This window comes from Pan troglodytes, chromosome X (assembly GCF_028858775.2).
Source record: "Pan troglodytes isolate AG18354 chromosome X, NHGRI_mPanTro3-v2.0_pri, whole genome shotgun sequence".
Classification (NCBI taxonomy): domain Eukaryota; kingdom Metazoa; phylum Chordata; class Mammalia; order Primates; family Hominidae; genus Pan; species Pan troglodytes.
Window position 1 is genome coordinate 144,604,753 of NC_072421.2, and position 23,993 is coordinate 144,628,745.

At 38.3% G+C, this 23,993-nt stretch overlaps 4 non-coding genes across 4 annotated transcripts; all 4 read right to left on the reverse strand.

The window, feature by feature from the left end:
• Nucleotides 1-5,518: 5,518 nt before the first annotated feature.
• MIR513A-2 (microRNA mir-513a-2) lies at nucleotides 5,519-5,598 on the reverse strand. The gene has a single exon (NR_035541.1). It is a non-coding gene; the product is annotated as a microRNA mir-513a-2 (primary transcript).
• A 12,397-nt stretch (nucleotides 5,599-17,995) lies between these two features.
• On the reverse strand, nucleotides 17,996-18,075 carry MIR513A-3 (microRNA mir-513a-3). Its single transcript, NR_035542.1, has one exon. It is a non-coding gene; the product is annotated as a microRNA mir-513a-3 (primary transcript).
• A 4,687-nt stretch (nucleotides 18,076-22,762) lies between these two features.
• On the reverse strand, nucleotides 22,763-22,855 carry MIR506 (microRNA mir-506). The gene has a single exon (NR_035532.1). It is a non-coding gene; the product is annotated as a microRNA mir-506 (primary transcript).
• Nucleotides 22,856-23,014: 159 nt separating this feature from the next.
• Nucleotides 23,015-23,108, reverse strand: MIR507 (microRNA mir-507). The gene has a single exon (NR_035533.1). It is a non-coding gene; the product is annotated as a microRNA mir-507 (primary transcript).
• Nucleotides 23,109-23,993: the final 885 nt, after the last annotated feature.

Sequence of the window (23,993 nt, forward strand, 5' to 3'; positions counted from 1 at the left end):
ATGGAGTAAAGGTCACCTTTGTTATGGATTAGCAAAAAACTGGTGGCATTTTGCCCCTGCTCTAGGGATCTGTGGAACTTTTGAAATTGAGAGCGATGGTTTAGGATTTTTAGTAGAAGAAATTTCTAAGCATCATAGCATTCAAGATGGGGCCTGGTGGCTTCTAATAGCCTATGCTCATGTGTGTCAACAACAAAAAAATTATGTAAAACTGGCCCTTATATTTAAAAGAAAAGCAGAGTAGAGTATAAAAGTTTTGAAAATTTGTAGCCTGGCCACATGGTAGAAAATAAAAACTCATTTTGTGGTGAGGAATTCAAGCCAGCTGTGCAAATCTGCTTAAGCAACAAGGAGCTGAATGTTAATATCCAAGAGAATGGGGAGGCCTCAAAGTCATCTCAGAGAGCTCTGCAGTAATCCCTCCTCCCATCACAGGCCGAGAAGACTAGGAGGGGAGCATGCTTTCATGGACCACACCCAGGGCCCCACTGCCCTGTGCAGTGTCTGGACACTGCTCCCAATAGCCTGGGTGCTCCAGTGCCAGCCTTGGCCCAAAGGACCCCAATATAGCTTGAGCCACTGGTTCAGAGGGTGCAAACCATGAGCTTTGGTAGCTTCCACTTGGTGTTAAGCCTGTGGGTGCACAGAGAAAGTGTTGAGGTCTCGGAGCCTCGGCCTAGATTTCAGAGGATGTATAAAAAAGCATGGATGTCCAGGCAGAAGCCTGCTGCAGGGGTGGAGTCTTCATGGAGAACCTTTACTAGGGCAGTGCAGAGGGGAAATGTGTGATTGGCACCCCCACACAGAGGCCACCCTGAGCACTGCCTAATGGAGCTCTGAGAAGAGTGCCACCATCCTCCAGACCCCAGAATCATAGATCCACTGACAGCTTGTAGTTAGTTAGGCCTGGAAAATGCATAAGCACTCAATGCCAGCCCATTGGGGGCTAAACCATGTAAAGTCACAGGGTTGGAGCTGCCCAAGGCTTTGGGAGCCCAACCCTTGCAGCAGTGTGCCCTGGATGTGGGACATGAAATCGAAGGAAATCATTTTGGAGCTTTAAGATTTAATGACTTCCCTGCTGAGTTTCAGACTTGCACAGGACCTGTAGCCCCTTTCTATTGCTGATTTCTCCCAAGTATTTACCCAAAACTTATGCCTCCATTGTATTTTAGAAGTAATTAACTTTTTTTTTTTATTTTACATGCTGATGGGCAGAAGGGATTAGCCTTGTCTCAGATGAGACTTTGGATTGCGGACTTTTAGGTTAATGCTTCAATGAATTAAGACTTTGGGGGACTGTTGGGATTGTATTTTGCAATGTAAGAAGGACATGAGATTTGGGAGGGGCCAGAGCAGAATTATAAGGTTTGGATCTGTGTCCCCACCCCAATGTCAGGTTGGAACGTTCCCCAGTGTTGGAGGTAAGGCCTGGTGGGAGGTGATTGGATCATGGGGGTGGAATTAAATAGTGGAAAACAATGACTATTTAAAATGGAATATTTTAGTAAATCTGAGAGAAAGTAGAAAACACTTAGAAAACATTTCAAATATTTAAAATGCTATAAAAGCAAGTCAAAAATCAGAAAAAAATTGTATGCTAGAATGAAACATGGCATGTAAAATTATGTTTCAGAATTATTTACTGGGCTACTGCATGTTTTTACAAAATATTCATGATGCATTATTTGAAATCATTTATAAGAGAATGGCACAAAATTGTTGACCTCAACCTAAAACCTAAGTATAAATACAGATAAATGTGTGGAAAGATCCACCTATAAATTTTATCAAGTATTGTATCCACATTATGATGTTACTGGTATTATGGTATTATTTCATTACTGCTATTCAAGTTTTTCATACCTTTTATGTGTTTTCCAAGTTATTCTGCAATAAACAGGAATTATGCTCATGGTCAGAAAAAAAAAGATATCAACAAAAATGTATTTTTCTTTGGCAGAATTCTGATAAAAGAAGAATAACTTGGAAAAGTGTAAAATTTGTTTTTGGCAGTTATTTTTCCTCTTTTGACTCCCTAAATCTATATATACTCAGCCTGTTCAGTTACACTTCTTGCCTTTCCATGTTCCTGACTACTAACCATAATAAATGTTAATTTATTATAAATTATGAGGATAAACAGATATATTCACATTGACGATGTGACAGATTATAGTATAGCAAGGAAGGTCCAGAATGAATCCATAAGCATTAAATGAGACTTTTTTCATGTGCAGCGACTACAATACAGATCAAAACAGCCTCAACACATACTAACAGAACTGACATTTTATTGAAAAACACAGATAATTTTTTAAAAGTAACTAGTAAAATTCTTAGTATACACAGGAGTGCTAAATTATATGTATTTATGCTGATATATGTTATTTATTACATTATATATTAAATGTTATTTACCACATTATTAAATAACATATATTTTTAGTCTTCTATAGATTGACTTTTATTATCTCAATGGTCTTCTTTGAAGACCAATTTTAATTTTTTCAAAGTCTATTTTATCAACTTATTTTTAATCATCAATTTTATGTTTATATTTTGATATCATATATAATAATTTAATGGTCAAAAATATTTGCTGTCATTTTTTTCCATAAAATTTTATAGCTTGACATTTTGGCCTAAGAGTGTGTTAATTTCTGTATATGGTTTGAAATATGGATCAAAGTTCATGTTTTTCATATGTGTATCACATTTTCCCAGCATCATATTGTTTAAATACTATTATTTCTTCATTAGATTGACTTTACAATTTAGTCAAAATGAATTGGTGACATGTAGGGTAATTCTGGACCTTCTATTTCTATTCGTCCATCCTTTCTTGAGACTCACACTACATTGGCTAAACTAGTTACAGAGTAAACCTGGAAATTACCAGTGTAGATTCTCCAACTTTGAGATTCTCTTTCAGATTGTTTTGCATATTCTAGTTTATTCACCTTTTATATTAGCTTTAGAATCATCATGCTAATGTCTACAAATATTTTTCTGGGACATTGGTTGGAATTGCATTAACTCTATAGATCAATAAGACTCTATAAATCTATAGATTTGAATCCTACAATCCATAAATATGATACTCCTCTCCACTTAATAATTATTTACTTTTTAAGTGTGTTTACTTGCACTCTTAGCATACAGATATTTTTGGTTTTTAATTGATAACTGTAACAAACTGCCACAAATTTAGTTGTTTACACAACACAAATTTATTATATTTGAGTCTAAAGGTCAGAAATCTAAATTAGGTTTATCTCAGCTAAAATGAAGGCATTGGCAGGGCTTTGTTCCTTCTGTTGGCTCTAGAGGAGAATCTACTTGATTGTCTTTAGAAGATCATTCTTTGGCTCATGGACTTTACCTCCACCTCTATTGAATACTGTAGCATTTTCCAATGTTTCTCTTATTCTAACCACCTTCCTTCTACTTATAAGGACCCTTGTGATTATGTTGGACTCACCTAGATATTCTAGGATAATCCCAATCTCAAAATATTTAGTCATATCTGCAAATTTCCTTCTACCATAAAATGTGATGTTTTTGAGTTCAGGGCTTGCTCTGTAAACATCTTTTGGAGGGGGACTGTTATTCTGAATACCACAGAGATCTTATAATTTGTATTTAGAGTTTCACCTAAATATGTTATGTTTATATTATTTTATGTTTTAATTAGGTTGATTTAATCGTTGTATAATGTATACATATATCCAAACATCATGTTGTACACCTTAAATATATACAAAAGTTATGTCAGTTAAACCTTAATAAATTGGTAGAAACACGGATGAATGATACAAAAAAGTATTTCACTGAAAGAAAAACCACAAATAACAGTGAATAGAGTACTCTTTTGAGAAATCATAAAAGAGATATGATAATAACTAAATTCTCTTACTTTTCTTTCATTTTAGGATATGACTTAAAATTATATAAGTACACATGCATTCACTATAATACAGTTTTAGAAATTATATCCTAAAAAGTGTTATCACTTTGGAAATTTCTGTGTACATACAGTATTTCCAACTGACAGAATTGTGTTACTGTTCAGAGTGTTCCCCCGCCCCCAATGAAAAAGATCCTATGTAATCTATTAGAGCAATTGTTTTAACATTGAAAAAGATACTTCAACTGGTTGATTGTTTTTTTACTTCCAGATATTAATGGTCTTATACATATTCATCCATTCTGAACGTCACAAAACAAACTAAAATCCTGCCTGTAACCATATAGTAATTGTTTTTTATACTTTCTCCCTTTTGATGTATATGCTATGACCTCTATTTCCATTGGAATCAAATTTGTATTAATAACTTACTATTTATAACATTTTTAACACATTTCTGCAATATAAGTAGCTTATTTATAACCTACTTCTCAAAAATGCATACTAGTTTCATGCTGCAGATGGCCTCACACCATCCGGCACTTGTCTTACTCTTTTGCTCTCTCTCTCTTTGTTTGTGTGTTTGTGTGTGTGTGTATTTCCCTCTATCTCTCTCCATTAGGTTAAGAGTTAAGAAGTGTCAACACAAGAAAATGGGACCAGGCGTGGTGGCTTACGCCTGTAATCTCAGCCATTTGGGAGGCTTAGGTGGGTGGATCAGGAGGTCAGCAGTTCGAGACCAGCCTCATCAACATGGTGAAACCCCGTCTCTACTAAAAATACAAAAATTAGCCAGGTGTGTTGGTGCACACCTGTAATCCCAACTACTCGGGAGGCTGAGGAAGGAGAATCCCTTGAACCTGGGAGATAGAGGTTGCAGTGAGCCCAGATCACACCGCTGCACTCCAGCCTGGGCGAAAGAGCAAGACTCTGTCACTCACTCACACACACACACACACACACACACACACACACACACAAAGAAAATGGGGAGAAGACTAGGAGATAGCTCTTGAGTATCAATTCTATCATACCCTTCCATTGTTCATACATATTCTTAAAAAATGGGGAAAAAAAGATAATTAAAAAGGGTGAAATATTCTTGGGTGGACTATGCTTAACCCTTCATAAATTGGTGACTTAAGGCTTTGAAAGGTATTTTAAAAGTCAATGAGAAAATGTTTTAGTCTTTGACAGAAAATGGACACTGTGGATCAGCAATGAAGGGACCTGAGAGGCAGGAGAGTCTTTTGGGAGCGCTAAAGGAGAATCCTTGCAAATGATGTCTAGTTGATAAGTGAAAAAAGTTTAGAGAATTTAGGCATCTGGAGTAAAGCCTTCCAGCTGACAAAGAATGGCTGTGGCCTCTATCCAGTGTATTTCTTATTTGAGCCAAGCCTCATTTGCCAAAAATAAATTCTTAAGGAACCTAAGTGCATGCGTTTTCTCAGGAGTCCACAGTTCCTATGTACAGTCGTCTAGAAGGCACAAAAAGTTCCTTGAAGTGTAGCCCAGCACTGAGGAGTGGGTGCACAGGATGCAAAACAGGCATCAGCATGCTCGCAGCTACAACCCCATCCCTAGGGACACCACATATGCAGTGCATGCTGTACATTACTCTTCTCAGCAAGGTGAAATTTATATTTTAGTTCACATAAATGACACCTCCCTGTGAAAGGCACTGTACACTGAATGGCTGAATGTGGCATCCCAGACCAAATGCTCCCTTTTCATGCTGTTTTTATTCAAGTCTCTATAGGTGTATGTCTTCGCATGGCCACCAAGATTTATGCCAAGGAACAATGCAACTTGTAACCCCCAGCGCTCCCCTTTTCATGCTACCCCGAGTGAGATTTTGACATGCAGATTTTTGTTTTGTTTTTGTTTTCAGATGAAGTCTGGCTCTGTCACCCAGACTGGCATGCATTGGCATGATCTCAGCTCACTGCAACCTCCGCTTCCTGGGTTCAAGCACTTCTCCTGCCTCAGCCTCCCGAGTAGCTTAGGTTAAAGGCACACACCACCTCGAATGGCTAATTAACATGCAGATTTTTAGACTGATCAAGAATAGAGCTTTTCACTTCATCTCTTCCCCAAAGGTGAGTAATCCTTGTCTGGATTATCCCATTAGTTTTCACGCTAATTTGCTTGTCTCATTAAAAATCCTCTAAATCAGGCCAGGCACAGTGGCTCATGCCTGTTATCCCAGCACTTTGGTAGGCCAAGGCTGGTAGATCATCTGAGGTCAGGAGTTTGAGACCAGCCTGGACAACGTGGTGAAACTCCATCTCAACTACAAATACAAAAAAATCAGCCGGGTGTGGTGGTGGGTGACTGTAACCCCAGCTAATCTGGATGCTGAGGCAGGAGAATCATTTGAACCCAGGAGACAGAGGTTGCAGTGAGCCGAGGTTGTGGCATTGTACTCCAGCCTGGGCAACAAAAGTGAAAATCCATCTAAAAAAAAAAAAAATCTTCAGAATCGGCCGGGCATGGTGGCTCATGCCTGTAATCCCAGTACTTTGGGTGGTCCAGGTGTGCATATAACTTAAGGCCAGGAGTTTGAGACCACCCTGGCCAACATGGTCAAACACCATCTCTACTAATAATACAAACTTAGCGGGGTGTGGTGGCTCGTGCCTGTAATCACAGCTACTCAGGAGGATCACTTGAACCTGGGAGGCAGAGGTTGCAGTGAGCAGAGATGGCGCCAATATACTCCAGCCTGGGTTACAGAGTGAGACCCTGTCTCAAAAAAAAAAACAACAAACAAACAAAAAAACCCCCAAAAGTTTTAAAATTACAGTTAAGTAGACAGGGCCAACCGCTCACCAAAGCTCTCTATTGTCCTAAAACTCCAGCTGTGCTGCACAGACCCTAATTCCAACGGAAAAACCACAGAATACAACAACCTGGATCCAAACTACTAGAGAAGAGTCAGACGGTACCAGGTTGGAGAGAGCAGAAATTTAATTTCTTCTTCAGGCTATGCAGTGGGAAGAACCCACAGAAATTAATACGAGAGACAGACAAGACAGATAATGGGCTGGAAGACAAGAAATGCTACTTAATTTTTCTTAGTTCCATGGTTCTTTGTAGTTCATTTATTTGGGCTCAGTCTCTCTCTCTCTCTCTCTCTCTGTGTGATTAACAATTAATAGTGCTAGGATTTTTTAGCTTTAATATTTACTGTTTGCATTAATATATTTTCCATCCTTTTACCCAACTTTCACATAGGTCTTCATATTTAAAATGGTTTCGTTTTAGAAAGTATACAGCTGTTTCTTATTTTTACATAATTTGACAGTGTCTCTCTTAATTGAAGCATTTATATCATTTATTGTAATTATTTATGTACATGCATTTAAATCTACTGGCTTTCTAGTTGTTTTCTGTACTTCATCCTTTTCTAATTCCTAATTTTCCTGTTTTTCTGCCTGATGGTAGATTTAGTATTTTTATCATTCAATTTTCTGCACTCTTGGCTTATTAGGTGGTCACTTTAAAAGAACAGCGGTTGCTCTGGAGTTTTCAGTGTTCATATTTAATTCATCACAGTCTATCTTCAAAGAATATTATACTAGTTTATGTATAGTTTAAAAACCTTATGATAGTATACTTACAATTCATCCCATCTTTTGTAATATATTTGTTAGTTTTATTAATGCACACACATATTTGTTTACACTGTTATTATTTACACTGTTATTTGTCATTGACTGATTGATTAAAAATGTTAAAATGTCCTCTGCGTGAACCCTGAACATTTGAGACAGGTCTCAGTTAATTTCAAAAGTTAATTTTTCCAAGGTTGAGGATGCGCACCCATTACCCAGCCTCAGGAGGTCCTGAGGGCATGTGCCCAAGGTGGTCAGAGCACAGTTTGGTTTTAAATATTTTAGGGAGACATGAGACATCAGTCAAAATATGTAAAAAGAATGTTGGTTTGGTCCGGTCCAAAAAAGTGGGACAATTCAAAGTAGGGAGGAGGCTTCCAGGTCACAGGTAGAGGAGAGAGAAATGGTTGCATTCTTTTGAGTTTACTGATGAAGCTTTCCAAAGAAGGCAAGCAGATACACATTTATCTCTGTGAGCAGAGGGATGACTCTGAATACAATGGGAGGCAGCTTGAATTTTCCCTTTAACTTAGTGATTTTGGGACTGAGATATTTCCCTTTCACATCCATATCTTCATCTTTACCATTTTCTGGGTTTCGAATTTTTATGTGGTGATTTATGTTTCTGCCTGGAATTTTATCTGCCTGAGGAAATGTGTTAACATTGTTGTATTTATAATGGGGTGAATAATCTAAACTTCCTTTGTCCAAAAAAATTATCTTGTCATTTTTGTGTTTATTATAGAGATAATTGTGAGCGCATCAAATGAAATATTTAGCTCTCAAAATAGTTTGTTTTGCTTTTTTCTAATTGTAAATTTCTAAGAAATTTACAGTTCCTATCTCTGTGCTAAATTTCCTCATTTGCTTGTAATCGACTAATGTTTGAAGTGGCGCCTTGTGGGAGTTGTTTGGATCATGGGGGTGAAATTCTCATGAATGGTCTAGCACCATCCCTTTGGTGCTGTTCTCATGATAATGAGTTCTCACGAGGTCTGCTTGTTAAAAACTGTGTAACAGCCGGGTGCAGTGGCTCACGCCTGTAATCCCAGCACTTTGAGAGGCCAAGGCAGGCAGATCATGAGGTGAGAACATCGAGACCATCCTGACCAACATCTTGAAACCCCCTCTCTACTAAAAATAACAAAAATATTAGCTGGGTGTGGTGGTGTGCGCCTGTAGTCCTAGCTACTCAGGAGCCTGAGGCAGGAGAACCACTTGAGCCTGGGAGGTGGAGGTTGCAGTGAGCCGAGATCGCACCACTGCACTCCAGCCTGGCGACAGAGTGAGACTCCGTCTCAAAAAAAAAAAAAAAAAAAAAAAAAAAAAGTGTGTAGCAACTAGCCAACCTCTCTCTTCCTCCTGTTCTAGCCATGTGAGGTGTTAGCTCCTCTCTTGAATCTGCCATGGTTGTTGAAAGTTTCCTGAGGCCTCCCAGCCATGCTTCCTGTACAGCCTAAAGAACCATGAGCCAAATAAAGATACCTAAAAATGTGGAAACAGCTTTTGAATTGGGTAACGGGCAGAAGTTGACACAGTTTGGAAGGCTCGGAGGGAGACAGGAAGATGAAGGAAAAGTGGAAATTTCCTAAAGAATTGTTAAATGGCAGTCATTAAATTGCTGATAGTGATATGGACACTAAAGGCCAGGCTGAGGAGGTCTCAGATGGAACTGAGGAACTTGTTGGGAAGTGGATTAAAGGTCACCTTTGTTATGGATTAGCCAAGAAACTGGTGGCATTGTGCCCCTGCCCTAGGGATCAGTGGAACTTTTGAACTTGAGAGTGATGATTTAGGGTTTCTGGTAGAAGAAATTTCTAAGCAGCATAGCATTCAAGATGGGGCCTGGTTCCTTCTAATAGCCTATGCTCAATTATGTCAACAAAAAACTGATGATGTAAAACTGGCACTTACTTAAAAGGAAAGCAGAGTGTAAAACTTTTGAAAATTTGCAGCCTGGCCACATGGTAGAAAATAAAAACTCATTTTCTTGTGAGGCATTGGAGCCAGCTGCGGAAATCTGCATAAGTAACAAAGAGCTGAATGTTAATAAATACCCAGGACAATGGGAAAGTCACTGAGGCATTTCAGAGACCTCTGCAGTAGCCCTTCCTCTCATCACAGGGCAATAAGCCTTGGAGGGGAAAATGCTTTCATGGGCCACACCCAGGGCCCCACTGCCCCGTGTAGCCTCGGAACACTGCTCCCCATATCCTGGGTGCTGAAGCGCCAGCCTCAGCCCAAAGTGTCCCTGATACAGCTTCAGCCACTAGTTCAGAGGGTGCCAACCATGAGCCTTGGTGGCTTCCACCTGGTGTTAAGCCTGTGGTGCACAGTAAAGAGCTGAGACTTGGGAGCCTCGGCCTAGATTTTAGAGGATGTATGGAATAAGCGAGGATGTCCAGGCAGAGGCCTGCTGCCGAGGTGATGCCCTCATGGAGAACCTTCACTAGGGCAGTGCAGAGGGGAAATGTGGGGTTGGAGCCCCCATGCTGAGTCCACACTGGAGCACTGCCTAGTGGAATTGTGAGAAGAGGGCCACCATCCTCTAGACCCCAGAAGGGTAGATCCACTGACTGACAGCTTGTAATTGGGCCTGGAAAAAGCATAGGAACTCAATGCCAGCCCATTGAGGGTTGAACCCTGCAAAGTGACAGGATTGGAGCTGCCCAAGGCTTTGGGAGCCCACTCCTTGTGCCAGTGTGCCCTGGATGTGGGACGTGAAATCGAAGGAGATCATTTTGGAGCTTTAAGATTTAATGACTTCCCTGCTGGGTTTCAGACTTACTTACACAGGACCTGTAGCCCCTTTCTATTGGCTGATTTCTCCCAATTATTTAACTACATTGTGTGTTAGAAGTAATTAATTAACTGTTTTTTGGTTTTTTTTTTTCTTTTTTACAGGCCCACAGACAGAAGGGATTAGCCTTATCTCAGATGAGATTTTGGACTTGGACTTTTGAATTAATCCTTCAATGAGTGAGTTAAAGCTTTGAGGGACTGTTTGTTAGGATTGTATTTTGCAATGTGAGAAGGACATGAGATTTGGGAGAGGCCAGGGCATTATTATAAGGTTTGGCTCTGTGTGTGTCCTCACCCAAATCTCAGGTTGAATTGTAATCCCCAGTGTTGGAGGTGGTTGGACCATGGGGGTGGAATTCTGGTGGAATTAAATACTGGAAAAAAAAAAAAAACACTAAAATGGAATTGTTTAGTCAATCTGAGAAAAAGTAGAAAAGACTTAGAAAACATTTAAAATATTTAAAATGCTATAAAAGTCAGAAATCAATCAGAAAAAATTGTATGATGAAACGTGGTACATAAAATCATTTTTCATAAAATATGATGCATTATTTGAAATCATTTATAGGAAAATAGCACAAAATTGTTGACCACACCTAAAACATAAGTATAAATACAGATAGATAAATATGTGGAAAGATCCACATCTTAATTTTATCAAACACTGTATCCACATTATGATGTTAATGGTATTATGCTATTATTTCATTACTGCTTTTCATGTTTTTCATACCTTGTATGTGTTTTCCAAGTTGTTCTTCAATAAATAGGAATTACCCTCATGGTCAGAAAAAGAAAGATATCAATAAAAATATAATTTGCTCTGACAGAATTCTGATATAAGAATAACTTGGAAAGATGTAAAATTTGTTTTTGGCAGTCATTTTTCCTCTTTTGAGTTCCCTAAATCTATATACTCAGCCTGTTCAGTTAGAGTTCTTGCCTTTCCATGTTCCTACTAACCAAAATAAATGTTAATTTATTATAAATTATGAGGATAAACTAATATATTCATATTAACGATGTGACACAATTATAGTATAGCAAGGAAGGTCCAGAATGAATATGTAACCATTAAACCAGATTTGTTCATGTGTTGTTGGGACAACACAGATCAAAACCACCTCAACACATGCTAACAGAACTGACATTTTATTGAAAAACAGATAATTTTTAAAAAGTAAGTAGAAAAATTCTTGGTATACACAAGAGTGTTAAATTATATGTTCTTATTTATGCTGATATATGTTATTTATTATATTATTAAATTACATGCATTTTTAGTATGCTGTAGTTTGCATTTTTGTTATCTCAGTGGTCTTATTTGAATACAAAGTTTAACTTTTTAAAAAAGTCTATTTGTAATCAATTTTATTTTTATATTTTGATATCATAGATAATAATTTAATGGCCAAAAATATTTTCTCTCATTTATTTTAATGAAATAATATGACAGTTTGACCTTTTGGCCTAAGATTGTGTTAATTTCTGTATATGGTTTGAAATATGGATCAAGATTCATATTCTTCATATATATATCACATTTCCTAGCATCTCGTTGTTTAAATATTAATATTATTATTTCATTTCTTCATTAGATTGACTTTACAGCTTAGTCAAAATGAATTGGTGACATATATAGATATTTCTGGTCTTTCCATTCAATTTGTCCATCCTTCAGTACCACACTATATTGGCTAATCTAATCTAGTTAGACAGTAAATCTGGAAATTACAAGTGTAAATTCTCCAGCTTCGTGATTCTCTTTCAGATTGCTTTGGATATTCTAGTTTATTCGCTTTTATATCAGTTTTAGAATCATCATGCTAATGTCTACAAATGTTCTTCTAGGACATTGGCTGGAATTTCATTAACTCTATAGAGCAATAGAACTCTGTAAATTTATAGATTTGAATCCTTCAATCCATAAATAAATATGATACTCCTCTCCACTTAGTAATTATTTGATTTTTCTTAGTATATTTACAGATGTTTTTGGTTTTCTACTGATACTGTAAGAAATTGCCACAAATTTAGTTGTTTACAACAACACAAATTTATTATATTAGAGTCTAAAGGTCAGAAATATAAATTAGCTTCACCTCGGCTAAAATGAAGGCATTGGCAGGGCTTTGTTCCTTCTGTTGGCTCTAGAGGAGAATCTACTTGATTGTCTTTAGAAGATTCTACTTGCTTCCTCCATTCTTTGGCTCATGGCCTTTACCTCCACCCCTAGTCAATACTATAGCCTTTTCCAATGTTTCTCTTACTTATTCAAACCACCTTCCTTCTACTTATAAGGAACCCTGTGATTATGTTGGGCTCACCTAGATAATCTAGGATAATCCCAATCTCAAAATATTTAATCATATCTACAAATTTCTTTCTACCATAAAATGTGATGTTTTTGAGTTCAGGGGTTACTCTGTAAACATCTTTTGGAGGGGCACTGTTACTCTGCATACCACAGAGATCTTGTAATTTGTATTTAGAGTTTCACCTAAATATTTTATGTTTATGTTGTGTTTTAATTAGCTTGATTTAATCAATCATTGTATAATATATACATATATCCAAACATCATGTTGTACACCTTAAATATATACAATTTTTATGTCAGTTAAACCTTAAGTTGGTAGAAACACGGATGAATGATACAAAAAAGTATTTCTTTTTTTTTTATTATTTAAGTTTTAGGGTACATGTGCACATTGTGCAGGTTAGTTACATATGTATACATGTGCCATGCTGGTGCGCTGCACCCACTAACTCGTCATCTAGCATTAGGTATATCTCCCATTGCTATCCCTCCCCCCACCCCACCACAGTCCCCAGAGTGTGATATTCCCCTTCCTGTGTCCATGTGATCTCATTGTTCAATTCCCACCTATGAGTGAGAATATGCAGTGTTTGGTTTTTTGTTCTTGCGATAGTTTACTGAGAATGATTTCCAATTTCATCCATGTCCCTACAAAGGACATGAACTCATCATTTTTTATGGCTGCATAGTATTCCATGGTGTATATGTGCCACATTTTCTTAATCCAGTCTATCATTGTTGGACATTTGGGTTGGTTCCAAGTCTTTGCTATTGTGAATAATGCCGCAATAAACATACGTGTGCATGTGTCTTTATAGCAGCATGATTTATAGTCCTTTGGGTATATACCCAGTAATGGGATGGCTGGGTCAAATGGTATTTCTAGTTCTAGATCCCTGAGGAATCGCCACACTGACTTCCACAATGGTTGAACTAGTTTCCAGTCCCACCAACAGTGTAAAAGTGTTCCTATTTCTCCACATCCTCTCCAGCACCTGTTGTTTCCTGACTTTTTAATGAATGATTGCCATTCTAACTGGTGTGAGATGGTATCTCATTGTGGTTTTGATTTGCATTTCTCTGATGGCCAGTGATGGTGAGCATTTTTTCGTGTGTTTTTTTGGCTGCATAACTGTCTTCTTTTGAGAAGTGTCTGTTCATGTCCTTTGCGCACTTTTTGATGGGGTTGTTTTTTTCTTGTAAATTTGTTTGAGTTCATTGTAGATTCTGGATATTAGCCCTTTGTCAGATGAGTAGGTTGCAAAAATTTTCTCCCATTGTCTCCCATTTTGTAGGTTGCCTGTTCACTCTGATGGTAGTTTCTTTTGCTGTGCAGAAGCTCTTTAGTTTAATTAGATCCCATTTGTCAATTTTGGCTTTTGTTGCCATTGCTTTTGGTGTTTTAGACATGAAGTCCTTGCCCATGCCTATGTCCTGAATGGTAATGCCTAGGTTGTCTTCTAGGGATTTTATGGTTTTAGGTCTAACGTTTAAATCTTTCTTTAATCCATCTTGAACTGATTTTTGTATAAGGTGTAAGGAAGTGATCCAGTTTCAGCTTTCTACATATGGCTAGCCAGTTTTCCCAGCACCATTTATTAAACAGGGAATCCTTTCCCCATTGCTTGTTTTTCTCAGGTTTGTCAAAGATCAGATAGTTGTAGATATTTGGCATTATTTCTGAGGGCTCTGCTCTGTTCCATTGATCTATATCTCTGTTTTGGTACCAGTACCATGCTGTTTTGGTTACTGTAGCCTTGTAGTATAGTTTGAAGTCAGGTAGCGTGATGCCTCCAGCTTTGTTCTTTTGGCTTAGGATTGACTTGGCGATGCAGGCTCTTTTTTGGTTCCATATGAACTTTAAAGTAGTTTTTTCCAGTTCTGTGAAGAAAGTCATTGGTAGCTTGATGGGGATGGCATTGAATCTGTAAATTACCTTGGGCAGTATGGCCATTTTCACGATATTGATTCTTCCTACCCATGAGCTTGGAATGTTCTTCCATTTGTTTGTATCCTCTTTTATTTCCTTGAGCAGTGGTTTGTAGTTCTCCTTGAAGAGGTCCTTCACATCCCTTGTAAGTTGGATTCCTAGGTATTTTATTCTCTTTGAAGCAATTGTGAATGGGAGTTCACTCATGATTTGGCGCTCTGTTTGTCTGTTGTTGGTGTATAAGAATGACAAACTATCTCTCAGACCACAGTGCAATCAAACTAGAACTCAGGATTAAGAATCTCACTCAAAGCCACTCAACTACATGGAAACTGAACAACCTGCTCCTGAATGACTACTGGGTACATAACGAAATGAAGGCAGAAATAAAGATGTTCTTTGAAACCAACGAGAACAAAGACACAACATACCAGAATCTCTGGGACGCATTCAAAGCAGTGTGTAGAGGGAAATTTATAGCACTAAATACCACAAGAGAAAGCAGGAAAGATCCAAAATTGACACCCTAACATCACAATTAAAAGAACTAGAAAAGCAAGAGCAAACACATTCAAAAGCTAGCAGAAGGCAAGAAATAACTAAAATCAGAGCAGAACTGAAGGAAATAATAGAGACACAAAAAAACCCTTCAAAAAATTATTGAATCCAGGAGCTGGTTTTTTGAAAGGATCAACAAAATTGATAGACCGCCAGCAAGACTAATAAAAAAAGAGAGAAGAATCAAATAGACACAATAAAAAATGATAAAGGGGATATGACCACCCATCCCACAGAAATACAAACTACCATCAGAGAATACTACAAACACCTCTACACAAATAAACTAGAAAATCTAGAAGAAATGGATAAATTCCTCGACACATACACTCTCCCAACACTAAACCAGGAAGAAGTTGAATCTCTGAATAGACCAATAACAGGAGCTGAAATTGTGGCAATAATCAATAGTTTACCAACCAAAATGAGTCCAGGACCAGTTGGATTCACAGCCGAATTCTACCAGAGGTACAAGGAGGAACTGGTACCATTCCTTCTGAAACTATTCCAATCAATAGGAAAAGAGGGAATCCTCCCTAACTCATTTTATGAGGCCAGCATCATTCTGATACCAAAGCCAGGCAGAGACACAACCAAAAAAGAGAATTTTAGACCAATATCCTTGATGAACATTGATGCAAAAATCCTCAATAAAATACTGGCAAACCGAATCCAGCAGCACATCAAAAAGCTTATCCACCATGATCAAGTGGGCTTCATCCCTGGGATGCAAGGCTGGTTCAATATATGCAAATCAATAAATGTAATCCAGCATATAAACAGAGCCAAAGACAAAAACCACATGATTATCTCAATAGATGCAGAAAAAGCCTTTGACAAAATTCAACAACCTCCATGCTAAAAACTCTCAATAAATTAGGTATTGATGGGACGTATTTCAAAATAATAAGAGCTATCTATGACAAACCCACAGCCAATATCATACTGAATGGGCAAAAACTGGAAGCATTCCCTTTGAAAACTGGCACAAGACAGGGATGCCCTCTCTCACCACTCCTATTCAACATAGTGTTGGAAGTTCTGGCCAGGGCAATTAGGCAGGAGAAGGAAATAAAGGGTATTCAATTAGGAAAAGAGGAAGTCAAATTGTCCCTGTTTGCAGACGACATGATTGTATATCTAGATCTAGAAAACCCCATTGTCTCAGCCCAAAAATCTCCTTAAGCTGATAAGCAACTTCAGCAAAGTCTCAGGATACAAAATCAATGTACAAAAATCACAAGCATTCTTATACAAAAAAGTATTTCACTGAAAGAAAAACCATAAATACCCGTGAATACAGTACTCTTTTTGAGAAATCGTAAAAGAGATATAACTAAATTCTCTGTCTTTCTTTCATTTTACGATATCACTTATTTAAGTACACATGAATTCTCTCTAATACAGTTTTAGAAATTATATACTAAAAAGAGTTATCACTTTGGAAATTTCTACACACATACAATATTTCCAACGGACAGAATTTTTTTTTATTATTCAGAATGCCCCCCGCCTCCAATGAAAAAAGTTCTATATATTCTATTAGTACAATTGTTTTAATATTGAAAAAGATACTTCAACTGATTTTTTTTACTTCCAGACATTAATGGTCTTATACATATTCATCCATTCTGAACCTAAAAAAACAAACATAAACTAAAATCCTGCCTGTAACCATATAGTAATTGTTTTTTATAGTTTCTGCTGTAACCTCTATTTCCGTTGGAATCAAAATTGTATTAATCACTTACTATTTTAAACACATTTCCCAGTATAAGTAGCTTATTTATATATAACCTACTTCTAAAAAATGCATACTAGTTTCATGCTGCAGATGGCCTCACACCATCTGGCACTTGTCTTACTCTTGTGCACGTGCGTATTTGCCTCTTTCTCTCTCCATTAGGTTGAGTTAAGAAGTGTCAACACAAGAAAATGGGGCCGGGCATGGTGGTTCACGCCTGTAATCCCCACAATTTGGGAGGGTGAGGTGGGTGGATCACGAGGTCAGCAGTTCGACACCAGTCTGACCAACATGGTGAAACCTGGTCTCTAGTAAAAATGCAAAAATTAGCCAGGTGTGTTGGCGCACGCCTGTAATCCCAGCTACTTGGGAGGCTGAGGCAGAAGAATCGCTTGAACCCAGGAGACAGAGGTTGCAGTGAGCTGAGATGGCGCCACTGCACTCCAGCCTGTGTGAAAGAGTAAGAAAGATTCCATCTCAAAAAAAAAAAAGACAGAAAATGGGGAGAGAAGACTAGGAGATATCTCTTGAGTAACAACTCTATCATACGCTTCCATTGTTCAAACATAAAAAAACCGGGAAAAAAGAAAGATAATGGAAAAGGGTGAAATATTCTTGGGTGGACTATGCTTAACCCTTCATAAATTGGTGACTGAAGGCTTTGAAAGGTATTTTAAAAGTCAATGAGAAAATGTTTTAGTCTTTGACAGAAAATGGACACTGTGGATCAGCAATGAAGGGACCTGAGAGGCAGGAGAGTCTTTTGGGAGCACTAAAGGAGAATCCTTGCAAATGATGACTTCTTGATAAGTGAGAAAAGTTTAGGAATCTGGAGTAAAGCCTTCCAGCTGACGAAGAATGGCTGTGGCCTCTATACAACGTATTTCTTATTTGAGCCAAGCCTCATTTGGCAAAAATAGATAAATTCTTAAGGAACCTAAGTGCATGCGTTTTCTCAGGAGTCCACAGTTCCTATGTATAGTCATTTAGAAGGCACAAAAAGTTCCCTGAAGTAGCCCAGCACTGAGGAGTGGGTGCACAGGATGCAAAACAGGCATCACCATGCTCGCAGCTACACCCCCATCCTCAGGGACACCACATATGCAGTGCATGCTGTACATTACCCTTCTCAGAAAGGTGAAATTTATATTTTAGTTCACATAAATGACACCTCCCTGTGAAAGGCACTGCACACTGAATGGCTGAATGTGGCATCCAAGAACAAATGCTCCCTATTCATGCCGTTTTTATTCAAGTCCCTATAGGTGTATGCCTTCGCATGGCCACCAAGATTTATGCCAAGGAACAATGCAACTTGTAGCCCCCAGTGCTCCCCTTTTCATCCTGCCCCGAGTGAGATTTTAACATGCAGATTTTTGTTGTTTTGTTTTTGTTTTTGTTTTTGTTTTCAGATGAAGTCTGGCTCTGTCGCCCAGTCTGGCATGCATTGGCGTGATCTTGGCTCACTGCAACCTCCCCCTTCTGTGTCTAAGCACTTCTCCTGCCTCAGCCTCCCAAGTAGCTGGGATTAAAGGCACATACCACCGCGAATGGCTAATTAACACACAAATTTTAGGCTTAGCCAGAATATAACATTTCACTTCATCTCTTCCCCAGAGATGTGTAATCCTTGTCTGGATTATCCCACTAGTTTTCGCGTTAATTTGCTTGTCTCATTAAAAATCCTCAATATCAGGCCAGGTGCAGTGGGTCACACATATAATCTCATCACTCTGGTAGGCTGAGGCTGGTGGATCATCTGAGGTCAGGATTTTGAGACCAGCCTGGACAACGTGGTGAAATTCCATCTCTACTACAAATACAAAAAATTAGCCGGGTGTGGTGGTGGGCAACTGTAACCGCAGCTGCTGAGGCAGGAGAATCACTTGAACCCGGGAGGTGGAGGTTGCAGTGAGCCGAGATCATGCCACTGCACCCCAGCCTGGGCAACAGAGTTAGTTAGACTCTTTCTCAAAAAAAAACAAAAAACTATATATATATATATGTGTGTGTGTCTGTGTGTGTGTGTGTGATGTACACAAATAATCATGAGCTGAGGCAAATTAATTAAAAGACCTGGATTCTTCTAGCTCTGGCCCTTGATAGCATGTAGAAGTCAGACCACATGATCATCAAGACCGAGTGTTTCTATGTACCATTCTCATTCATCTACTAAACATAACCCCTGAAAGACAGACAGAGAAGCACATAGCTCAGTGTTAGTGCTGAGTCACGGTCAAGGAGCCATAGTTCACTGAACAGAATGATTCTAAATATCTCAAGCCTTTTACTGAATTTTTTGAATTCCATGAAAAGCAACCAAAGTTAGATTCTACAGAAATATTTATATATATCAACCAATCAATCAATTTAGCTTTTCTCTTAAGTATTTGGGCCCTTGAGCTATCTCCCCAAAAAGTTCTCAAGGGGAAAAAAATACACAGACACAATACTCCCTCCTTCAAACACCAGTACAAGTACTACTTCTCTTCCTCTGCATCACCCACCCCTCAGTAGCTTCAAAGGAGTCTTTCCAGCAACCTGGCACATAGCAGGAGATTCTAAGACCCACTGCTCCATGAAACCACATACACAAACACATATAGGCCCAAGTAAACAATATTAAAAAGAATGAGAATACAACAAAATATGAATACAAAAAAACCATAAACATAATTGATAAGCCATCAAAAGAACCCTAGCAATACACAATGCAAAGTTCCAACAACATATGCGCAAATTAATATGCAAATAAAAATATAACAGAAATCACACAGTGAAATCCAAATAACAACAAAAAGAAAATACAAAATTGCAAGCAATGTACGTAAAGAAATACCAATCAAAACACCAATGACCAAGAGCATGGCAAATCTGAAAACAAATTCAAACACATATAATCCCAAAGGAGCCAAAGTCAAACAAACAAAGCAAAACCATACACATGAAATAAACTGATAAGAATAGCAAAAGCAAAACAAAAACAAAACAGAGATCCAACCTCAAACAAAAACAACATAACAAAATCCTCATGCTACATGCCCCGTGCACACACAAATGTATGGGCACATACACCAAAGTGCACACAGATACATGTATTACTCCCCCCATCACCATATAAACACAAACAAATGTGCTAGAACAAATGTTAAAAAATCACAATCACCAACAAATATATCAGGGTATCTGAGCCTCAAAGCCCAAGGAAATCCTATGAGTGCAAGAGGGATGGAAATAGATACGATGAAGGGTAGCCACATGTAGTTGAATGGTAATACTATAAGGAAAGAAAGTAGAGTAGTTTTCTTCTATTTCATTGTAACCTACATTTCCCATCAAGTTCTTGAGTTGGGGAGGGGCATGTGGTTGTTTGGAGATGGGAAACAAATTCAAATTACACAATCCATATTTGCCAACACTTGACTAGAATTTGATAGGGTTTACCTGAAAGGAGGCATCAAGCTCTCTCACATTTTTCAGCACAGAAGTGTAAAAGACTCACTGCTCCAGTCGTGTCTGTCTGTCTCTTTCAGTCTGGCTCTGCTTGATTGTCTTTCTCTTTCTCTCGTAACAGCCATAGTTTAAGAAGAGATATCTTGAAAACACGGAAAGAGAAAAGTCAATACAATATTCCCTAATTTTTTAAGAGGTCAGAGAAGGGAGTTACTGTGTGGCCTGGAGCAGGTGATTCCGACCACCAAGGGAAAATTGGAGTACTACTCCACAATGGAGGTAAGGAAGAATATTTCTGAAATACATAAGATGTCTCTTAGTATTACTATGCCTTGTGATTAAGGTCAGTAGAAAACTACAACAACCCAATCCTGGCAGGACTACTAATGGCCCAGACCCTTCAGAAATGAAAGTTTGGGTCACTCTACCAGGTAAAATATAATGGCTGAGGTGCTTGCTGAAGGCAAAGGGAATACAAAATGGGTAGTGAAGAAAAGTAGTTGTAAATACCAGCTACCACCAGATGACAGTTACAGAAATGAGAATTGTAGTTCTCATGAGTATTTTCTACTTATATTTTTATTAATATACTTCTGTGTTTTCTTGTCTCTCTTATCCCCTTATCATGTAACGTAAGGTGTACTGATATTATATCATAGTTATTAACCGTTGTTAGCTTTAAATAATCATAGTATTGATGTTATGGAACACCAAGGAGAAGAGTAAACAAACAACACTCCAGGACTTTATCTCCTCTTCTGGTGAAGTGGTTCATGAATTCTGGGTTGTATAAATGGTAGTTGTATCTTATTAAATGAAATTATGACGTTGGTATTTTTCTCATTTGATGATTGATTAAATATAATTTAAGGAGATGTGTATAAGTGACAACATGACAAGGAGTGAACTTGTGATGATTAATTCTATATTTCAACCTGACTGGGTCATGGAGTGCCCAGACATTTGGTCAGTCATTATTCTGGGTGTTTCTGTGAAGGTCTTTTTGGATGACATTAGCATTTAAATCAGTAGAATGAGTAAAGCAGACCACCCTCCCTAATGTGGATGGATGGGCCTGCACCAATCAGATGAAGGTTTAAATGGAACAAAAAGGCTGACTCTCCCCTGAGTTAGAGAGAATTCCTCCTGCCTGACTGCCTCCAAACTGGGGCATCTCATTTTTTTCTGGCATTGTACTCAAATTAAAACATTAGCTCTTCCTGGGTCTCAAACCTGCTGGCCTTTGGACTGGAACTACAAAATGGTTTGTTCTACTGCTTCTTTGGCCTCTGGACTTGGACTGCAACTATACCATCAGTTCTCCTGGGTCCCCAGCTTGCTGACCCATCCCCCTGCAGATCTAGGAACTCACCAGCCTCCATAATTGCCTGAGGTTATTCCTTGCAGTATCCTTATAATAAATATCTTAAGGGATTTATTTTAAAAATAGACTTCTATAATAATTATATACATATATATTTGCTCAATCATTGTTCTGGGTGTTTCTTTGAAAGTCTTATAAGACCTGATCCAGAATCTGAGGGTGCCTGGGGTACCTGTGAAAAGTATGTCCTGTAGGTTTTTTAAGCATTTATTCCTTTTTCTCCACAAAAGGACTACAACACTGGGAACAAGATTTGAGGTAGGAACATGATCCTTTTTCTGCATCCTTTTCCTTTTTCTGTGAATGTCATATGTATGTGTGTGTGTGTGTGTGTGTGTGTATATATATATACAAAGGGATATATAAATCCCTTTGTATATGTAAAGTTTCCACAAGTATATGTACACACATGTTCATACATATATGTTCTCATCACTTCATCCGTTCCCATAATAGTTAAGACCAGCTAAAAACATATAAATAGTTCAAATGAAAGCAAATTTGGGGTATCATATCAAACTCTACTGATATGAGATTATCATCACGGATACACAGGAATATTAAAGGGAATTTGAGTGTATCTAAGCCTTGAGGAGATCACTTCGTAAGATGGTTCATGGAGTTTGGAGTTCAGCAGGGAAGGGCAGGAGGATATTTGTGCTCCCTAAAAAGAAGGCTTAAATATTGTGAGGAAAGAAGATCAGTGTAAACTTTTCAGGGGTTTATAAGGCAAGAAGTGTATTTGGGTTGTATAGAGAGAAAAGACTAAGAGGTACAAGAGAAAAAGAAGTATCATGTTCCTACCTCAAATCTTGTTTCCAGTGTAGTCAGTCATTTTGTGGAGAAAAAGCAATAAATAATTGAAAAACCTACATGAGAGACTTTTCCCAGGCACCCTCAGATTCTGGAGCAGATCTCTCAAGAGGTACTTCAGAGAGTACCTGGAAATGGCTCATCACTAAAGGTTGGGTACCAAGGCTCAAGGGAGGGCAGTATTGTCACTGAAATTCCACTCGTCATTACCAATGCCACCACAAATGTTGTCCATGTTGCACATTACTCTACTCAGAAGGGTGCCTTACAAATATTAATCTATTAAGTAACACCTTCCTGAATAAGGCACTACACATAGTATGGCTGATGGTGGTGGCGCTGACCATCTTAATAGTAACACGGGGAAACTACAGATGAGGCTATTCCCAGAGAAAAGAACCTCATTCTCTAGGTTTTACCCCACAGAATTCTCTTTAAAGGGTTGTATGAGTTGACCCATCACTGAGTGGGTAGTTCTGACTTGTATCTGTTGTGCATTATTTCACTCCAAAAGGTGCAAAACATATTTCTAGACACATGCATGGCACTTCTTGAAGTGAAGCACTACACACAGCACAGCGGAAAATGTCCCTCACTCCGCCATTTCAGTCAGAATCCCAACACTCTCAGTCCACTAGGAATAAGCAGAATATACTCAACAGATTAAAAAAAAACAAACCCTGTTTCCTCTCCCTTTTGTCTCCTATGTCTTTCACTGAATGCTTATTACTTCACCTGCTGCACATTTAATGAGACAGATTTTAGGAGAGAGAAAATTTTCCCTCCTCCTCCCAGACTTGACTTAGCATACTTCACTAAATTGTTCTGCTAATTTTCAATTTAATATACTTGGCACATGAACAACTACTTCATATGCCTCAAAAGCCAGTCATTACGTAGAAAGGACCACGCAAGTGACTCATCATATCTAGCGATTGCAGGCCAGATAGAGCTCAGTTGAAACAGTGCTGGAGAGTTCTCTTCTTTCCAGTTTGAATCTTCTTTATATCATTTGGGCCTTGGTTTGGCATCCTCTCTTCAGAGATGAAGGCCTACAGCAGCAGAAGCAGTAGTCACCACAGTCATGCACTTGCAAACCAGTGTTTAGACCAAGAAATATCTGCAACACATGTGAACACATGCATGCCACACATGCAAATAAACATGTGAACAATGAAACCAACAACCCCAAAACGAATGCTCACAAAATAGGGCAATGCAAACACAAAGACAAACACTGCATGATCTGACTCATATGCAGAGTCTAAGAAAGTTGATCTCACAGGAGTAGAGAGTAGAATGATGGTTACCAGAGTCTGGGGAAGGGAAGGGAAAGGGGGGTTGGGGAAAAATTGGTTTATGGGTACAGAGTCACAGTTAGGAGGGATAAGTAAGTTCTGATGTGTTATTGTGCGGAAGAGTGATTATAGTTAGTTAACAATATTTTATGGTATATTCCAAA